The sequence below is a fragment of the Calypte anna genome, chromosome 3 (assembly GCF_003957555.1).
Source record: "Calypte anna isolate BGI_N300 chromosome 3, bCalAnn1_v1.p, whole genome shotgun sequence".
Lineage (NCBI taxonomy): Eukaryota > Metazoa > Chordata > Aves > Apodiformes > Trochilidae > Calypte > Calypte anna.
Genome location: NC_044246.1, coordinates 81,080,665 through 81,093,144, shown reverse-complemented (window position 1 = coordinate 81,093,144; position 12,480 = coordinate 81,080,665).

The window sequence follows — 12,480 nt, the reverse complement described above, 5'->3', positions numbered from 1 at the left end:
TTGTTAATAACATTTTCCCTACATCCGCCTTTGCTGCCTGAGCATCCAAATCTCTCATCTCTTTCCCCCTTTGCTTGAAGCACAAGTTGCTGGGATCAACATTTCCTCTTTGCTCAGAACTGCGGTGCACGTGTCTGCCCAGATGATTACAGGTCGGATCCACCACTTGAGTAGCCACGAATATTTTCTACAGAAATATTAATTTGCTACTGGAGTAAATGGTTTGCCAAGGTATTTATTCCCAGGTCAAACTCACATTAGTTGGAAATGTGCTCTTTGACCTCTTGCTCTCACCACAGCATCCATCCAGCTCTCCAGGAAAGATACAAATAGAGATAAACAGATGCCCCAATTCTCCCCTTTTGGCTTCTCTCAGTGGCTGAGGTTGCCACATCATTTCTAGTATTGAGTTCCCACATCATTTTAGTGCTGAGTTTTGGATCGAGATCCCTAGTTTTTCTGCAGCTGTAACAACAGGAGCAGTTTAGTGGTAAATTCTGTCAGAAGGATCATGAAATTAATTGACAAATGTTCCTGTATAGTGTATCAGATTGGAGCACAACTGAATGGGAAAAATAGTCTTTCTCCAAAAAGAGTTTTTTAAAAATGTGCATTATGTTGCACAACTATTTGGTGGTTTTTTTGTTGCCCAAGGAACCAACTTCGGTTATTTTCACATTTCTGTTGTCACTAGCTTGTTGGACTGAGGCTGGTGCTGGATGATCAATCTGTTTTTATGACATTGCCAAGGCAGTCCAGAGGTGTGAGGTAGGAGTTCTGGAACTGCCATCTAATAAAATGGAGGGAAAATGCATCCAAAAAGTGAAGGTAGAAGGTCTAATAAGAGTGTGAGAGCTGCAATGGGAGTATTTTCTCTTTTTCTTCTACCTAACTAACTCCTGTTTACCATGGGTCTTGGGATGGCAAACAGCCCTTTCCACATGAGTTCATCCTTTCTCTTTTGTGATTAAGACTTTGGTGTCTGCTGTGCTTGTGACAAGTAACTGGTTTAAAAAAAAATACAGAAAACTAAAACCAAACAAAAAACCCACCAAAAAAAACCCAAACAGAATTACAGAAATGAACAGTGAAATAACTCATATTTTAATACATGGAATCTTGCTGTGCCTGCCACTAAACTGGGAAGTCAGAATAGAGAGTATTTCTGTGTACAAAGGAAAAACAGTAGCTCTCCCAGCATCCTGCCAGGGCAGAAGGACTACAGAAACTCTCAAGTTCCACAGCACAAGCTATTTATTTTTGCCTATCCATTATTATTATGATTTTTTTAATGCTCAGATTTGGCATAACTCCCATCCCATTGACTTCAAATGAACAGAAATAATCCACTGCTGAGTTCTTCTGCAAACCTCACTCGTTATTGTTATGCAAGAAGGAAAAATGCACCCTGGAAGAGCAATGGGTCACATAAAGAAATTGTAATGGAGGATCTGCAGACTCCTAGATTTTCATTTAGAAAGTATTTGGATGTAAAGGGGAGTCAGAGGCATTACTGCAGCAGGGCCTGGTATCATGTATACATTAGAGATGCCAGCTAATTCTTAGCCAGAGTAAACTGGGAATAGCTAAGATTTCTTATTTGGGAAAGAAAGATCAAGAACTCAGGAGCAGGTCGTGTTTCACAGAATGGAAATATGTGCTTCTGGGAGCAGGCTGCCTTTTTCTTACTGTAGGCAGCTGAATAAAAAAACCTGAAAAAGAAACAGGAGCTGCCAACCTATGACTCTTGAAGCACACGCAGTGCTGGAGTTGTTTCCTAAGTGGAGACTGCTCCACATGAGAAGCAACAGCAATGTTTTGGTGCATAACTGGGATGTTCAGGGATAGAAGAAGAGACCCACCAGAAGCCTCAGCAGCTGTTGGTCACTGAGTCTGCCAGGACCCTGGTTGCTTCCTTCCCAATGGAACAATTGGACACCTGCACAGCATTTCTCATCTTGCAGTGTTCTTTCTCCCCTGGGCTTTTTGAGGTATGTGATATATATGCTGGGCTTTTCACCTAGGTCAAGTGTTCAGTGTACTCAGTGGAGCATTTTGGAAGGTTAGTGACACCTGTTTGTTATAAAACCACAGATCAGCAGACACAGTAATGCTCAGTCCCTCAGTCACTGTACTGAAGACAGTAGTAGCGCCTGCCCTGTTCACTGTCCACATATGTCTCTTTAGGGGCAATGTGTATGTCAATATAGGGTACCTTCATAAAGGAGTAAATGTTTCATGACAGACTAGCAGACTTAACCCCTGCAGCTACATGTTCTCCAGTGCTTAGAAGAGAGGTTTCTGGATTAAGATACCTCAGCTTAAACTGCAGGATAGACAGAGACACCTGCAGAGGTGCTTGGAAGAAGGTAAGTACAGGCTGTAAACATACAGAACACACTGCTTCCCGTCTCTAGTTGCTCTCTTCTCAGACAAATGTGATCCAGATCAATAAAGCCTGAAACAGGAATTTGGACCATTATGGAATAGCAGTCAAGACACTGTCTCACTCTTTAAGATATTGCCATGCATTTTACATCTGTAATGATCTCAGAATGCTTTTATCCAACCACACAGTCACTGTCAGTAAACTTACCAAGTGAAAACCATGGGAATTTAGAAAGAAAAGAGTGAAAAAAAATCTCACCCGGAAAGAATAGAAATATGCCACGTTACCTTGCCTATGTAAATTGTCATTGAAATCAGTAGGGTTTTTGTGTGGGATGAAGAGGTGCACACTACAAATTGTGCAAGCAGAACCAATACATTAGAGAACAGAATCTGGTCTGGTCTTCACTGTGCCAGCTATACCTGGTGGTATTAATCAGGATGTTGTCTGGCACAGTTACATCTAACTGCAGGTCTGAGGAGTCTTGCTATTTGCTGCTGATATTGTTTCCACACAGAAGATGGGTCAGAAGTGGTCCAAGTTTCCATTACAAATCACTTGTTCTTTGGACTGAATTTCTATTTCTGTACCCTTAATGCTTCACTTGTGAAGCCCTTAAAAGTCAAATCAATCATTTTGTCACCTCCTCCAGGAGGCATATTCCTACCCTATCGAGGTGCTGCTTGCTTTAACACTACTCCCATGTACAATGGGTGCTTTTTATTAATGTTGTCCCAGTTATCTTTTGATAGCTACAGCACTGCTTTGTGTACTGTGAATGCTTAAGTAAATACATTAACCTCAGATCTGTAACTTCACAAAGCCTCATTATAGCTTGTATGCTTCACTGAAACCTTACCCTCTAGCACTTAACATCTGTGATTCAGGGTGTCAAAGTGTTAATCAGCTGGCATGATCAAGATTAAACAAGTAGATTATTTTGATATTCTTCTGTAATATATTAAAAGTGAAACATGATCCACTGGCCCTTGAGGTTCAAGTCCTAGCACATGCAATTATACAAGGAGTCCCCTGTAAAAGTGATCTGGAGAGCTGAAAAAAGTGAGTCCTTTGCAGATGTGGTCTTAGCAGTGGTCCCCAGTACGTGACATCAATGAGTTAAACAAAAGGAACTAGTGAAGGCCAACATCTTGGTTTTAAATTTCAGATGAGGTTTTTGCTTATGCCCACCTCAGGAAATGAATATTGCATTCATAAATTGTTTTTCTTATCCAGGAGATGAACCTTAACATTTTCATTTAGCTCCAGAGTATTAGGTTTCTTTAACACTTTGCCACATTAGAATATGTTTTCCAGCTGAATCTGATGATGCAATATTTAAAGAAAAAGTTGGCTGAGTGGCATTCCATAACAAGCAATAAAAGTTTATGATGCACAGAGTATGATAACTGGCACAATATGAATTGAATGTTTCCTTATGGATAATATTTGATAAGATATAGCATGTTTAGCTATTGTAACATTTCAGTCAATCCATGATTGCTACTTTAAACTGTATTTATTTTATTGTCTCCATAATAGATTTTACAGTGCCAAAAATTGGTCTGACTTCACTAGAAAGATGAAAAATCAGTGTGTTGTTTCCCCTGGTGCATTTATTTCCCACTGAAATCCTTTCCTCCTATTTTCTTCTCATTTTTTTCAAGCCACCTCCTTGCTGTGAGCTGTTGACATATGATTTGTTGAAAGTCAAAGCTAGTGGACACCAGTGTTTTATTTTTTTCCCCCCCATCGTGGCATTATTTTTGCATAGGGGCTTTTACAAGGTTAATTAAACCATAATGGGGAAATCATTCACGGACAATGTCCCTCCCCAGTTTCCAGGTTTTATAAACCTCACACCTGTTTTTCTTAAGTTTTTGTGCTACATCAGCCTATAAATCCTGTCGTATTTCCCAGTGTAGTTTCTTATGAAATAAAACTTTTTTCCCTCCATTTGCTCAACTGTTTTCAATACTTGCAGTCAAGCCTGAAGTTGTCAATCAAGGAACAGCTTATCAGTCTGGGCTTTTCCTTTTCAAGCTTATACTCAGTGACTTTTGAGACCTGTCAACACCCAGTTGATTTTAGCCTTAACAATAAAGTCACACTCTATCTCCCACCTAGTAGCTTTAGATTAAATTCTGATGTCATATACGTCATATTTACATAGTTAAAACTCATAACAAAGCAACCCACAGGCAATAGGGTGTAATAACCATGCAACAGAGCCATTTCCTGTCCCCTTTTTTCTCTCACACTATGTTTCGTGTAGTTTATTGGATGTGAATGTTTTGAAAATGAAAATCGTCTGGGAGAAAACTGCTAGCCAGGCGTGAGGTTTAGAAGAATTTAACTAAAAGAATATATAGAGTTGTAAATGCTTGGCCACCTCTGGTATTGTAAAATAGAAACTCTTTCAATATTCCTTTCATTTCCACAAGAAGAATAGATGGGAGGCCACAATTATGTGCTCCAACAGTCGATTTTTAATATCTTTAATTCTGCTCATATTAAAGGAAAACAATTAACTTGGAGTCAGAAAGCCTTAAACACCAAAAGTTTTACAGTTTTCATTTTAAAGCACAAAGGACCTACTTCAAATGCAATGCAATGGGAACTTTAACCACAGGCTATGTTTAAAAGAAAATCCACCATGGTACTTTAAACAATCAATTAAGGCAAGTTTAACAATTTTTTTTTTCAGCCTCACAAAATAGCCCCATTAAAAGTAAGAAAATAAAAACTGCTGAGGGCTTCTCTCTCACACACACAGAGTACCATTGAGCCATAGTCTTATCAAAAGGTTATGTTTTATCTAGAAATAGAGAAAAGAGTAAGCCTTAGCCAGTGCATGTTATGTAGAGCCATACTGTACCTTCTGCAAACTGTTTTTCACACTGAAGACAACTGAAATACTCCCATTGATTTGGCTGTTGCTTGAAATCTGAATGGAAAGAAAAATATCACCTCAAACAATCTACTGAGGGTTTGGTTTAGGTTTTTTGTTGGTTTGTTGTTTTTTTTTTCTCTAGTATTGATGTATTTTAGAATTTGATCCTCATGCCCAAATAAGAGAGTACAAAGAGTGAAAGAAAAAGGCACTTTTTCTTCTGGTGGGAATTCCTTGCTATTCTTCCCTTCGACCCCAGACATGCCCTTCTCCATGACGTTCCATCATGGATATAAATGGTTCTTTTAATGCTGAAGGGGCTGCACTCCAAGGGATCACTCAACTATGAAAAGCTTACAGGTAGGCTGGATTAAACACACGTCTGTTTGCATTGAGCAGGGCTTGCATCCTGGCTGTGCAGTGGCCTTGCCCAGATGTATGGCCAGTATCCAGTCCTTGCAAACCTTGCTGCTCCTGTTTTCCTTGCTGCTTTGGCTGCTACTATTGTTCCAGCAGCTTTCTTTGCTACAAGGGCCTGGACATCAGAGGTTACATCAAACTGGCTTTGGGGCCTGACAGCTTTCCACAGACTTGGCAGAGCAGTTTTATTTGTGCTGAGTTCTCTTGGTTTTGCTCAGTAAATTATGTTCCATTTCAAAATGATCCATGTGTCAAAGCACTGGTTTACCAGTTTGTCCTGAGAGTGCTTTATTTCTCAGCAATCAGTGGCCTAATTCCTCAGGAAGGACAGCAGATCCAAGGGGGAAAAGAACCCTGTGGGTGACCCTGGCTTAGACATCAAATGTCAGCTACCAGTGCTGGGAACTTCGTGAAGGGTAAACGCTGAGGGTATCAACATTTGTGAGAGATCCTTTGTCTCACTTGGAGGACTTTTGCTGAAGTTCTGGTCTTGGAGTTTTCTGCTGAAGTTCTGGTCTTGGATTTGGCACCTCAAAATTATGTGAAGGGAGTGACCCAGAGAAAGACAATGAGAACAAGCAGAGATCATGGAAACAAGGGCAGTGAAGAAATATACAGGCTTCCCCATTGTCATGAGGTCAAGCATTGGGAAAACCTTCTAGCCTTAAGCATCCTTAAGCCCTAGAAGGTGCTTCTCAGGGATGTTGTGCAATTTCTACTACTGCCAGCCTCTGTAGGAAAAAAACTTCATCTGTCTGGGACTGTCTCAGAACAGAAGATCCTGTATGGAGTCAAGGAGATGGATAGTGACTTCTCATGCCTCCTTGAACCCTTATTATCTCTAAGTCTATGCTTTTATCTTTGTCTCTGTGATTAACTCCATATAAACACCCATCCCTTCTCCCAAGCCATCCTGCTTAGCCCTGCTCCATCTCCTAAGGTGAAGTTAATTGTCAACAGGCAGTAGCACTCACTGGAATCAGCTACCATTATTTCCCCAACTCCTGCTGATGTTTCCTGACAGGAGCTTACAAGTGCAGGGAATGGATGAGCAGCAGCATTAGCAGAGAAGCAAAGTCACCCAAGGTCAAGCTACTGGTCAGCAGCTTAAGCAGTCATCTTGGACCTCCTGCACCCATAGACTTGTGAAGCAAGTGGATCATGTTATATCTGTCAGTCAACTGGCCTCCAGTACCAGGGTTTGGCTATCTCTACAGAAGGAAAAAATATATGGGTATAGTTAACATGTGTAACTCTAATGCAGAACACATGTAGCCATGTATGTAGCCAGAAGGTGTTCATTGTGCTTGCTGGAGTGATGATTGCCTCAGCTTGCACCACATTTTTTGTGCCACTGCTGCATTTCCCCCATCAATTGCCTGTTTGGCCACAGAGCATGAGTGCTTTTTTCCTCCTGTGTAGTGAAACAACTGGTCTCATGCCAGCATCAAACCCACTGTGGACCTCCCTGTACTGCAGGAGACTTCAGGATGTCACGCAGCCAGTCTGACACTCAGAGCTGCTGAGCTCTTGCTGAGCTTCTGCACTGTGTGCTGAAATCAGCAAGAACAACAGATGTTCAGCAACTTTGGAAATCAAGCCAAGAGCTTTTGCTGGGGCTGGCCTGATGGCAGAAGGACCCTATTCTGTGTATTTAATATAAAGCCCAAGCTGCAGAACTCCCTGCTTCTCCAATGGGCATGCTATGTATACTGAAATTGTATTCTAAGTCTTCTGACTGCTACATTTCATCACAAAGAGCTTCATATGAAGCCTTCAGAGAAAATAGGAAGCCTACATAATGGAAAACTTGGTTGAGTGGGCAAAGACTGCTGAGGCCTGCAGCAGGCACATTTTTAAGGGAAGTGAAGCAGACTTCATTTTCCTTTCTTAGAGATCATGCATGCCTGTAGATAACAGACATGCTCACCTAATGAGCACTATCTGTCTCTGGGCTTTTCATGAGCTGAGATTAGTGCAGGCAGGATGCAGAAGCTGGTACCCCTCACAGACACCCCTTTTATGATACTGTGGTTCTCATCTTCAGGCCTTGCACTGCATATCAGCCATAACACAGTAAGAGCCAAGCTAGGCATTGGCATGGAGGTTCTTGACCACATGTTGTAAGCTACCTACAGAATACCACTCAGTTGCTTTAAGGACTTGGTAAGAGTGCTTTTCAGCTGCCCTGAAGCAGCACATGTATATGTGAGAAGCAGATCCTACCTTTCTCTTTTCTTGATCATTCCATAAACTCAGTGAATCCTGATGAAAAAGCTGAGCATGAGAACATGTTGTTACCTGTGCATTTCAGTCCATAATGGCAGTCTCTTATCAGCTTGGCACACAGAATTATGCTGAGGGTTGAGGTCTCTACTGCCTTCATAATGGCCTGAGTCTTGCAAGGGCTTGTCTCCAGCAGCTGGGATGATGACCACATCTCTGCAGCCCTAACCCTCAGCTCTCAAAGGCCTTTTGTACTGCCTTTTCTTCTTACCAGCAAAACTTTGTAAAAACTTCCCAGAGAAAGTATATATTTCTTCTTCAGTTTTCTTACTTTTTTTGTTTATTTAATCAGAACATTTCCTCTTCTCATATAATAAGATTTCAATTTGTCTAGGAGAGGAGGCACTTTCAACTTATCACTCATTTGTACAGTGGCTTAGGCAATATTGCTTTTCTTTAAATAATAGTACTGGTAACAATAATGATAATAAATTCTTAAGGCTTTATATCTCAGGGAAACATGAACTGAAAGCCCCATGTTTGCAGGAAATGTTTGGAAAAAGAAGCTAGAGGTGACTTGCTTAGTACATGTATCCATACATTTTCATCTGCATTTGTGTTACATCATACATTGGGCTTTCTGATTCCTTGGTGAATGAAGTGTAATGTGTAGAATATGGAAAGATGGCATTTTACATTAAAAGTTTATGATGATTACAAAGGCAGAAGCCAGGGTGCATTGTGAGTTTCTTTCAACTACTCTTCTGCCAGACAGTCAAACAGGGAGAAAATACCGGGGTCATAATGCAAGAAAAAAAGAGGAGTGACCTAATTAGTTGGAGGAATGAAGCAGACTGACATTCAGGCCTCCCAGCTTGTCACTGTTAGATGTGCAAATGATAAAATAATCAGATTAACAGAATGGTCTCAGATTCTGCAAACTGTTACACAAGTCAACTCTATGTGTCACATTAATGAGTATTTATGAAAATCAATATGAAACAATGGAAATGTTCAGTCATTAAAATATGACCTGCCAACTGCCTCTACCATTGTTTTCACTGTAGCCCATGAAACAAAGAACATTTGGAGTCCAGGCCCCTGCTTCGTTTTCAGCTTGTCCCAAAACTGTGATTTGTTGTTGCAATTTTGACATAATGCAAGAAAACAGTGGCTGTTTCCACCACCAGCATCTTCCAGTGGGCTCTACAAGGACTTTTCTACATAGTAACTGCACCATTGAAATGAACTGTCTCTTCTCAGAAGAGCATTGCCTTCTATTTTTGTGGAGCTAAAGGCATTCTCCTGTCCTTATTAATGCAGGACAAATCCTGGTTGTTGTTTTGTTGTTTTTTTTTTCCACAGGGAGATAGGCCCACAGGGATGGGGCAGCCCCTCATGTTATAAAATGCCAGAGCAGAGAGACAAAACCAAGGCTTTAGTTCCAGCTCTCTTCCAAAGCCAATCAGACCTCAGGACCTCACTTGGTATCTTCAGCAGATCATCACAGATCTAGAATTCACACACAAGGGTATCTGAGATTAGTATGTTGTTTCTTTACACTTTGGCTAGAAGATATCTGTGGTCACGGTGAGGTAATGACTGGCAGACTCTGATTTTCCAGTGACCTGTAAGGATGCTTGCTCTTGATCTCAATTCAGCACTCCTGCTGGTGTGTTTTCTTACCCTTTTTTAACTTACAGTCTTGGACTGGCTCCCATACATCCAGACTTAGTTCTCTCAAGGTACATGTAGCAAATGTTATCCCTTTCTGCAAGAGCCTTTTTTCTAAATTGCTTTCTAGTCTTCAAGGTGTTTTACTCCCTTTTTTGTTCACTTCCTTTCACCTCTTTGTAAATTAGCTTTCCCCACTGAACTAACTGGTCTCCACTTTCCATTCAGCCTTCACTTCCACCTGGGGCTTTTTGCACTCATTATGCTCTGCCACCCCTTCCCTTTGGCTGGGGGTCTCCTCTTGCCCTCCCCATGCCCCACTCAGGATCATGGGAGGCAATCTCTGAGCAGTGCTGATTCTCCTACATCAGCTCTTCTGCTGTCTCAAATCCCAGACCTCCTTCTTCCCAGAGCCAAGGATGGAAAAACAAAGTAACAAATCATATTCTTGACTCAGGGGCTTATGCACTGATCCCTCTTTTGTCCTGGCACTCCACGTTCTCCTTTAATCTTATCCATATCTCCTCCTTATGCCATTTCAGAAGTGAAACAAAATATGCAGCATATAATGCATCTTTCCCTTGCTTCCTGCTTTTGCTGGCTTCCTTGCTGTCAGAATTTGAAGTGCCAGTGCTCTCTTTTAATGCCTGAATCTCATTTTTTCTCAATTCCCCTCTTAGGTTCAACATTTTTTGGATGTGCTATCTATCTCCTCCTTGCCTTCGTGGTGTACCTTACAGACACTGCTCACCCCCGTGAAGGGTAAACCTTTAGTACAAATAAAACAAACAGCTGAGAGGAATGAATACCTGGGCAACCATGATCAAATGAGAAAAATGATCATTTTAGAAAAATAATACCACACACTTACTTTTAAGAATGTTCAGGGGGAAAAATGTTTTGCTTTTACATAGCTCTTTCTTTCAAAGACAGCTACAAAGGACAGCTGCAGAGAGTCAGGTTTTTTGTTTGTTTCCCTGGCTCAGATGGTATATTCATGTGGTAGCTTGAAAAAAAATGTTCCTCTTGGCTTTAGGTACATTCTGTTGTCCCCTGCTGTTATATCCAGAGGTAAACTAGTAACACAAGCACAGATTTGAACACAGGCAGAGTCTGATCATAAATCAGGCTGTGCGTAACAGTCCCAACCCCACCTTTCCCCCATCTTGAGGTCCCATTGGCATCCCCAATGCAGGCAACACGGGAGGTTTAAACAAAACCAGAAGGGCTGAAGCCAGCTCTGCATGTTCAGCGTACCTGTTCATACTGTCTTGTCCAAGCTCATTGTCTTTCATAATTGCCATCATATGGGACTATGTGAAATGTGACTGAAAGATAAGATTTATACCCATCTCACTGTTTGCTTGTGCTGCATCAGAGTCTATAAAGCACAAGTCCCTCACAGTTCTATGAAAGTCGGGAACAAAGTGTCTGTAAACAAGTGCAATCAGTAGCCTGAACTGATTTTCACTAACAATAATATTTTAGTTGTCTGTTTTGTGATGGGAAATAGCTAAAAGTTTTGGGTTTTGGTTTTATTTTGTTTTGTTTTCTTGCTGTAACTTTGCCTCTTCCTTTAACTCTCATTTGGTTAAAGAAAAAGTAGAACATATGACATTTTAAAAAATAAAGTCATTTTTTTTCCTCAAAAGTAACAGTAATATTAATTTGATCTGCTATAAAATTAATACATTATTTAATTCTTTAAAATTTTAACATGAAATTCCACCAATGTACATAATTTTTTTCATGTGTTTGTTCATTTTGCTTTAACACTCTCTAATCCCAAAATTGCCACGAGAAAAATTTCACAATACTATTTGGAAGCTAAAATGAAACATTTCTGAATGGGTGGCAGGACTGAACTATAAAATGAAAGATTTGCAAGAAGTTGCAAACTTCACAGCACCATTATCACCAGGGTTCCATATTTCCTCAGCAAATTAATAATGTCTGTTAAACTACAAATCTTTCTATTGATAGGGAGGCATATCCCCAGGCTCAGCCAATTCATAGCCAGTAACAGAAATACAGTAATAATAAGATCTTTTGCATAAGTAGACACTAACTGTATACTAAATAGTTTCATAATTTGGCACAGTATCATCCAGACAAAAGAAAATCATTGTCTGAAGTCAAAGAACTTGAATTTGGACATCATCACTCATAAAGGAGTTCATTCAACTGGGGGACTGGGGACTTGGTGTGTCATCAAAATGTTCATAATGCCTATGACAAGGTGCACTGCTAATTATCTCCTAATTAGAGAGCTTCGCTAGACCGAGATTTTGATGGCTTACAAAGTCCTAGGGGACCAGAGAAACATGTCCACACAGCTCTCCATCTGCATTTCTTGGTCACCACCTTCCACATTTCACCAGAACCGTGTTTTATTTCTGCATCCAACCATCAAAGGGGGCCAAACACAGCCAGGGAATCCATTAGAAACCTCAAACCTTGGTCCAACCTGCTAAATATATATTGAATTTGGAAAAAATGTGAAACAAATTTAGACTGAACTTGGTCTGATTTATTGTCTTTGGCAAAACACGGTTATTTCGTATGATCCTGACTCTCAAACCAGACAAAGCTAATGAATGAATGAATGAAACTAAAGCTTAAATCAAAGCTAGAAAGACATTACTGGAACAAAAGTTTTGGGGGTTTTTTTCCTGCTTCTTCTTATTTTTTTTTTTCTTACAGGAACAAAAGTTATTTTGGTTTGGTTCTTTTTTAATCTTGAGCCAACCTCCATAAAATATTTTATCTGTGGCTTTAGTCTGCCTGAACATTTACAAATGGAAAATCGTGCTGATTTTTGGTACAAGGTTTTTCCTGATCTCCATTTAACTATATTCACCAGAACCTTCGAAGTCCT